Source organism: Marmota monax, unplaced genomic scaffold, assembly GCF_021218885.2.
Source record: "Marmota monax isolate L192 unplaced genomic scaffold, Marmota_monax_Labrador192_F-V1.1 WCK01_AAM20220418_F8-fsc00038, whole genome shotgun sequence".
NCBI classification, from domain to species: Eukaryota; Metazoa; Chordata; class Mammalia; order Rodentia; family Sciuridae; genus Marmota; species Marmota monax.
Genome location: NW_026692498.1, coordinates 12,549,054 through 12,556,920, shown reverse-complemented (window position 1 = coordinate 12,556,920; position 7,867 = coordinate 12,549,054). Strand labels below are relative to the sequence as shown.

The 7,867-nt window shown below is 41.2% G+C and overlaps 1 pseudogene; it reads left to right on the top strand.

Annotated features, from left to right (window-relative positions):
* Window positions 1-3,125: 3,125 nt before the first annotated feature.
* LOC124092864 (olfactory receptor 10V1-like) lies at window positions 3,126-5,377 on the top strand (annotated as a pseudogene).
* The last annotated feature ends 2,490 nt before the right edge of the window (window positions 5,378-7,867 follow it).

Below are 7,867 nucleotides of genomic sequence, written 5' to 3'. Positions count from 1 at the left end.
TGCCACCACCGGCTTTCCACAAGCCTCTCTCTCCCACACAAGCTTCTCCCCACCTCCCACAATCCTCCTGCTCTTGAGGCCGATTGGCTGGGTCACGTGGGCGGAGCCAAAAAAGTCCCCCAATGAGCAGCTCCGTGGTCTGAAAGGGCAGGGAAACAGCCCAATGAGCATCACCGAAGAGGAGCCAATCAGCTAGATGTTGCTGGGGCCGAGGAGCCAATCAGCTAGATGTTGCTGGGGCTGCTGTGAGTCAATCATCAGCCAGCAGCTGGAAGTTTGCTGGCAGCTGGAAGTTTGCTGGGGCCCCTTTGGCTGTGGCTCTCAACAAAGAAGACTCTCACTAGGTGCTGGACACCTTGAAATTGGATTCCCCAGCCTCCATAAATGTAAGAAATAAATCCTTTATCTTTATGAATTTCCCAAGTTTTGCTCTTTTATTATAGTAACACAAAACAAAGTCAGAAAATTGGTACTGAAAGGTGAGGTTGTTTCTATAATAAACAACCTCACCTTTCAGTACCAATTTGTGAAAATGTGGATTGGGCTTTGGAACTACCTGTTGGGTAGAGGCTGGATGAACTTGGAGAATCAGGCTAGAAAATGCCTTGATGGTCGTGAGTGGGGATTTTCATTTGGGGATCAGAAGAAAGAACTGTAGGGAAGATCTGGAACTTAGGGATTACTGAAATGATTTTCGTCAGAAGGTTTGTAAGAATATGGCAAGGAAATGTAAGAGTAAAAGAAATTGAAGTTAAAGTGTAAAAGACCGGATATCGTAAAGTTTCTAAGCTTCAAAGCCTGAGTTAAAATGTAAAGGACCAGGTATTGTTAAGTTCCTATGCTACACCCAAAACCTGAAATTCCTGTAGCTGTTAAAACAATTCCTGGGACTGTCTAGTAGATAAATAACCTAGGACCCTGTGCAGCTTGGCACGTAGGCATTCAGGGCCCAAACCAATCAGTTTGAATGTACCCCCCCCCTTAGGAGTGACCTATCACTCCTGCCCAACCTGTTCCCGCCAATGAATGTACTAATCATGTTTAAGAATCGTTGTTTGATTTTCCCGTGGTGTATGATGATTTGTTAAAGGAGACTGTGATGTATGTAAAGTTCCTGCCCTCCCTAAAAAAGTGTACTTAAACACTGCTCAAGCCCTGCTCGGGGCTCTGGGCCGCTCTCCCTTGTTGAGTGAGCATGGAGCCCCAGCGTGCTGGATTGGATCCTCAATAAACCCCTTTTGCTGTTGCATGAGCCAGTCTTTTGGTGGTCTCTTCCTCCGACGTTTGCCGGACCCTTACAGAAAGGCCATTCTGATGAGGTGTCAAGTGGAACCGAGGAATAAGCTGTTGGAAGCTGAAGTAAAGACAAATCCTTTTTATACAGTTGCAGAGAACTTGGTTGAATGGTCTGTGCCCTAGAGCTTTGTGCAGGGCAGAATTTAAGAGCCATGAGCTGGAAAATCTGGCAAAAGAAGGATTTGGACTTGCTGTTATTCTTTTCTTCTTGTCCCTTTCTCCCTTTTGGAATGGGGATTTCTATCCTGTGCCTGTTCCACCACTGTGTTCTGGAGGCCTATAACTGGTTTTGATTTCACAGTTTTAGAGCTGGTAGGGAATTTGTCTTAGTAAAACATTTGCCTTGAGCTCTCACCCATACCTGAGTTAGATGAGATTCTGGACATTTCTTCTTGATGTTGTTCTAATTTGTTATACATGACAGCAGAATGCATTTCAATTCATAATACATAAGTGAAGCACAATTTTTCATTTCTCTGATTGTACACAAAGTAGAGTCACACCATTTGTGTCTTCATACGTATACCTAGGATAATAATGTCCATCTCATTCCACCATCTTTCCTACCCCATGTCTCCTCCCTTCCCCTCCCTCCCCTTTGCCCTATCTAAAGTTCCTCCATTCCTACCATGCTCCATCCACCCTCATTATGGATTAGCATCCACTTATCAGAGAAAACATTTGGCCTTTGTTTTTGGGGATTGGCTTACTTCACTTAGCATGATATTCTCCAACTCCATTCATTACCCTGAAAATGCCATGATTTTATTCTCTTTTAATGCTGAGTAATATTCCATTGTGTATATTTATCCATTCATCTATGAAGGACATCTAGGTTGGTTCCAAACTTTAGCTATTGTGAATTGTGCTGCTATAAACATTAATGTGGCCGAATCACTGTACCATGCTGTTTTTAAGTCCTTTGGGTATAAACCTGGGATACTTGGGTCAAATGGTCATTCCATTCTAAGTTTTCTAAGGAATTTTCATACTGCTTTACAGAGATTCTGGAGTTTTGATGCTGAAATGAGTTAAAACTTGTGGGGCTATTAGGATCAAGTAAAAATATTCTGCATGTTAGACAGCTGTGAATTTTGGGATCTAGGTTAAGAACGCTATGGTTTGAATCATATCCCCCCAAATTCAAGCATTTGAAACTTAGTCCCCAGTGCAATGGAATTGAGAGGTGGGACTTTTAAGTCATGAGGGCTCTTTCCTTACAGATGGATCAATGTTATTATAGGAGTGGTTTTATTATTGTATGAATGAGTTTGTTTAAAAAATCTCTCTCTCTCTCTCTCTCTCTCTCTCTCTCTCTCTCTCTCTCTCTCTCTCCCTCTCCCCCCCTCATCTTCTCACCTTTCACTTTGGGATGATGTAGCAGAAAGGTCCTTGCTAAGGCCCAGCACCATGAAATCGGACTGACCAGCCTTCAGAACTGTGAGAAATGAAGTTATTATTTTTTTACAGGTTATCCAATGTGTGATAGTATGTTATAGTAGCATGAAAATTATGAGAAGATTGGGGTGACATTTATGGCCCAATGGACTAAAAGAGCCCCTAGGTGATTATGAAAACCCAAAAGCCAGTAAGGGAGTCATTATCCTTGGTCCTGATGAACTGGCACAGCTGACCTTTTCTGTCTGGGAAGACAATTCTTCAGGATGAAATGAAGCATTCTGTGAGTATGCCCCTTATACATACTATATGTCATTGAATCAAGACCGTATTGCAGCGCCATTTGTAAGTTCAGAAGCTGAGAGGTTATTATTTCAGCTGTTTTTTTTTTTTTTTGCAAAATAACAATGTCCTGAGCTTGGATACCACATGGGACAGATTACCATGACTCCTTTTCACGGTGACGACTTCTATATTTAACTTCAGCCAAATGTCTTGAAAATGTGAAATGACAAACACCAGTAAGAAGGAAAGTGGCCTGCCCAGCTTGAATAAGCTCATGTTCAGAATTATTAGAACCACAGGTGGTGAAACAGTATCCTCAGTTTCATCCTAAAGATACGCCACTTTCTTTCCTAAAAACACTTGTCTTCTCTTGTCCTGGAAAATACAATGGACCACTTTTATGGGGCATGAAAACCAAACTAGAGAGATCCAGTTCCATTTCCACCCCTTTTCGCCCATCCTGGAGGTCCAGATGTTTATTTTTGTGCTGTTCCTGCTGTTGTACATTGAGAGTCTCCTTGGTAATGCCACAATCTCTCTCACTGTCTGGGCTGAGCGTTCGCTCCACATTCCCATGTACTTTTTTCTGGCCAACCTGGCAGTGCTGGAGATCTTTTACTCTTCCACGGTGGCCCCTCTGGCTTTGGTCAACCTCGTGACTATGGGGAGGGTTCCCATCTCCTTCGCTGGTTGTGGCACTCCAATGTTCTTCTTTGTTTTTCTGGGTAGTGCTGACTGTATCCTCTTGGGGATCATGGCTTACTATCGGTTTGTAGCAATCCGGGAGCCCTTGCGTTACACCCTCATCATGAGCCGGCAGCTGTGTGCCCAGCTGGCTTTGGGAGCTCTGGTCCTTGGTTTCATTCTAGCTTTACAACGGACAGTTCTGATCTTCCATCTGCCATTTCGTGGCCACAACAGTGTTAGAGTCTGTAAACAAGTCAAAATAACACCTGGCATTTTGCCAGGGGAATGTTAGAGTTCGTAAACAAGTCTGGATGGTGCCTGGCAAAATGCCAGAGGGAGTGGTTAGAGAAGTAACAAAAGCGAGCCATTAAGTGTGGAGATTCCTGATTGGTTGACTGATGTATCTAGTTTATGCTAATCAGATAAGCTGTGTGGAATGTATAAATACTGCTCCTGTCCTGCAATAAGCGGTTCCCACTCCTGCTGTATCAATCTTCGCAAGTTGTTCTTCACCCCCGGGTTATTTTGTTGCAGCCAGCCGGACTGCGGCACAACAGAATCACCCACTTCTACTGTGATGTGCTGCCCATCCTGAGGTTGGCATGCGGGATACTCGGATGCAGGAAGCCATGATCTTCAGCGTCAGCGTCATCATCCTCACCATCCCCTTTTCTCTGATCTCCATCTCCTACATCTTCATCATTGCTGCCATTTTGAAGATCCGCTCGGCCGAGGGAGGGAACAAGGCCTTCTCCACTTGCTCTTCTCACCTGACTGTGGTTCTTCTGCAGTATGGTTGCTGCAGCCTCATCTATTTACGCCCCAGTTCCAGCTGCAACCCAGAAATGGGCCGAGTGGTGTCTGTTGTCTACACCTTTGTCACCCCTGTCTTGAATCCTTTGATTTACAGCACGAGAAACAAGGAGCTGAAAGATGCTCTGAACAAAGTAGTGAGAAGGCATTTATTGCAGTAGGAAATGGGCTTCTGGTCTGGTGCAAATGGCAGGAAACGGCACGATGAAGTATTAGATGACTTAAATATTTACTACTTCCTCCTGCTCCCTCTTCTCTTTATTGCTCCCAAAGATAGAGCAAGTTCCTGAAGGTAAGATTTCACCACTTAGAGGAAGCTCTCAATGGGCAGGTATTTGTGTGTTTTGTACACTAATCCATCCCTAGTTCTTAGCTATAGATACTGAGTACATATTTTTTCAGCTAACGAGTTCATTAAGATTATAGCAAATAACTTTACTGGCTTTTTTTTGTTGTTGTTGTTATATTCCCAGAACCATATATAGAGCTTTGCTGTAATAGACATTTAACTAATAGTTGGAGGATAACTGAAAGATATCTAAGAACCCTAATGATTTTTCAAGTTTCCATTCATAATCTCTTTTCCTCTCCTCTGTTGAGTGACCCTTGGGAATGTTTACTGTAATGTTTCCAAAATTCACAGTTAGAAAACAACATTTTCACTCCTTCTCGTTTGAATGAGAAATACATTTCTCATTCTTTTTCTTTATTTTCTCCTTGCTTCCTCCTCTCTCCCTCCCTTCTTCCTATTCTCTCTCTCTCCCTTTCATTAATTTGAAGGTTTTACAATGACAACTGTTTGTCTCACTTGCATCTGTTTATTAATTAAATGGATCTTCTCATGTATTTTATAGCCATTGTAATTTTTGGTGTATTTTTCTAAGGCATTTTAAAATTTTAGGATTGACCTTTAAGTCTTTGTATTGTATGTCAACAATTCCTGTAATATTTGTAGAGTATATTTTGAGAATTCATTAATGATTTTATAGACTTATTCATAGATATGTATCATATGGAATTATGTATTCAAATTTTTGCCTTGTGATATTCCATTTTTATAATAAATAAATTCTGAAATGTTATCCTGAAATCATGAACATATTCATTCATTTTGTCTTTGCTGCTTAATCTTTGCAATTTTACATGGGACTTATTGATTACTCTGGAATTTACCCTGTAGTACTTTGCTATGATAGTTTAACCTTTTCTCGTTGGTGGTGATACTGGCATCTGATGTACATGTGCCTGTGGGGCATCCACGCCTTGGTCTGGAGAGAGGTGTACACAAAGCAGTGACAGAGCCAGGGGTTGCAGTGAAGGTATACGTAGAGTGGCACTGGAGCTGGGGGGGTCTGTGGATGAACACAGAATAACCAAGGTATGTGTCCAAGGCATGGGTGCAAGGCTTGTGCAGGGTTGCAGGGAGGGTGGTCACCTTCTTCCCTCCCTGTGCAACAGCGCCTCCTTTGGCATGGGGTGAGTAGTGTCTCCATCCCTAGGTAGTCAGTGCTGCCAGTGGCTGACACTGGAGCAGGACACTGGAGGTGGTGCCAATTCACACCATAAGGTCCTCCAGTGACCTTGAAATGTGCAGTGAATCTGCGGCTGTCACAGGGCTATTGAGTTTCTTGGTGGCAAATGCTAAGTGGGTCTTCTAAAGAGGAGGTGATAGGGTACTCTGTTAGCATGCCTCATGGCCCATACAGATAGCCTACTTCTTTGATTCTAGTCATTTACAGATGTCTCTAGTTAGCTGAGCTCCCAAGCAATCTTTCCCATACTGTATTTTCTCCCCATTCTCTTTGTCTAGGTCCATTGTGTTGTAGTAGGTTCCTAATTGGCATCTTGAGCCCTCCCAGGGCTACTTGTATTTGTAGATAGCTAATTGTTTTTTGTTGGGGTGATGAAGGCTGCTTAGGTTAAGTTATGATTGGCTTAAATCATACTGTTTATGTAAATCCCTAATTAACCACATACCAATAGAAATTATTCAAAAGAGCAAAAGAAACAAATGAAAAATAATCTACAAAAAACCCCCACAATGAAACAGAAAGGAAGGCAGCAAGAGAAAGAAAGAGGGACAGAAGAACTATAAGAAAAATAGAAGCAGCTAACAGATGGCAGGAGTAAACCCTTCCCTATTAGTAATTAATTTAAATGTTAATGACTAAAATACCCAATAAAATAATACAGAGGGCCCAAAAAAGATCCAGCCCTGGCCAACTACAAGAAACTCACTTTAGATCCAAAGGCAAACATTCTGAAAGTGAGGAATAAAAATAGCTATTTCATGCAAATGAAAACCCAAAGAAAGCAGGGATGGTTACACTTACATCAGACAAAGTGAACTTGAGTAAAAAACTGTCGGTAGAGACAAAGAAGGTCTTTACATAATGACAAAAGGGCCAAATCAACAGAGCAACATCAGCACCCAACATCAGTGCACCTAGTATATGAAACCGGTATTGACAGATTGGGAAAGAAAAATTGGCGACCTTGCAACAATTAGGAAAGACTTTAATACCCCACTCTCCATAACGGATAGAACATCTAGACATAAAATCAATATTAAAAAAGAGGACATGAACAACGTCATAGGTCCGGTGGACTTCCTAGACAGCTACAGAACATGAAAGCAGAAAAATGCACACTCTCCAGTATGCACAGAACATTTCCCGGGACCTCACGCTGGGTCCCCAAACAAGTGTTAACAAACTTAAGAAGACCAAGTATCTTTTCTGGCAACAATAAAAATACAACTAGAAATCAACACCAGCCAGAAAATGTGCAAATTCAAAAACATGTGGAAGTTAAATAACAAGCTCTTGAACACAAGTCAAAGACAGAAAAAAACGAGAAGAGAATTTTAAAAAATATGGAGACAAATGAAAACAAAGACATAACTTTCCAAAAAGTATCTTAAGACAAATAAAATGAAAATGCTATGTATCAAAATTTATGGGATATGCCAGAAGCCATACTAATGGGCAATTTATCATGATAAACATCTGAATGAAGAAAAAAGAAAAATCTCAATGGAAGATTGAGCTTTATGCCTCAAGGAACCAGAAAAAGAACAAACTAAGCCCAGAATTAACAGAGAGAGGAAGTATTAAAGATTGGGCAGAAATAAATCATATAGAGAATAGAAAAATTATAGAAAAGAAATCAACAAGACCAAGAATTGATTTTCAAAAACAAACAACATTGACAAATCCATAGCTAGATTAAGAAAAAGGGAGCTAAGACTCATGTAAATGAAAACAGAAAGAGGAGTTATTACAACACATGCTTTAAAAAACAATCACAAGAGATTAGTTATAAACACTTTTACCAAACTTTCAAAGAATTAGTACCAATCTTTCTTAAACCCCTCCAAAATTAAACT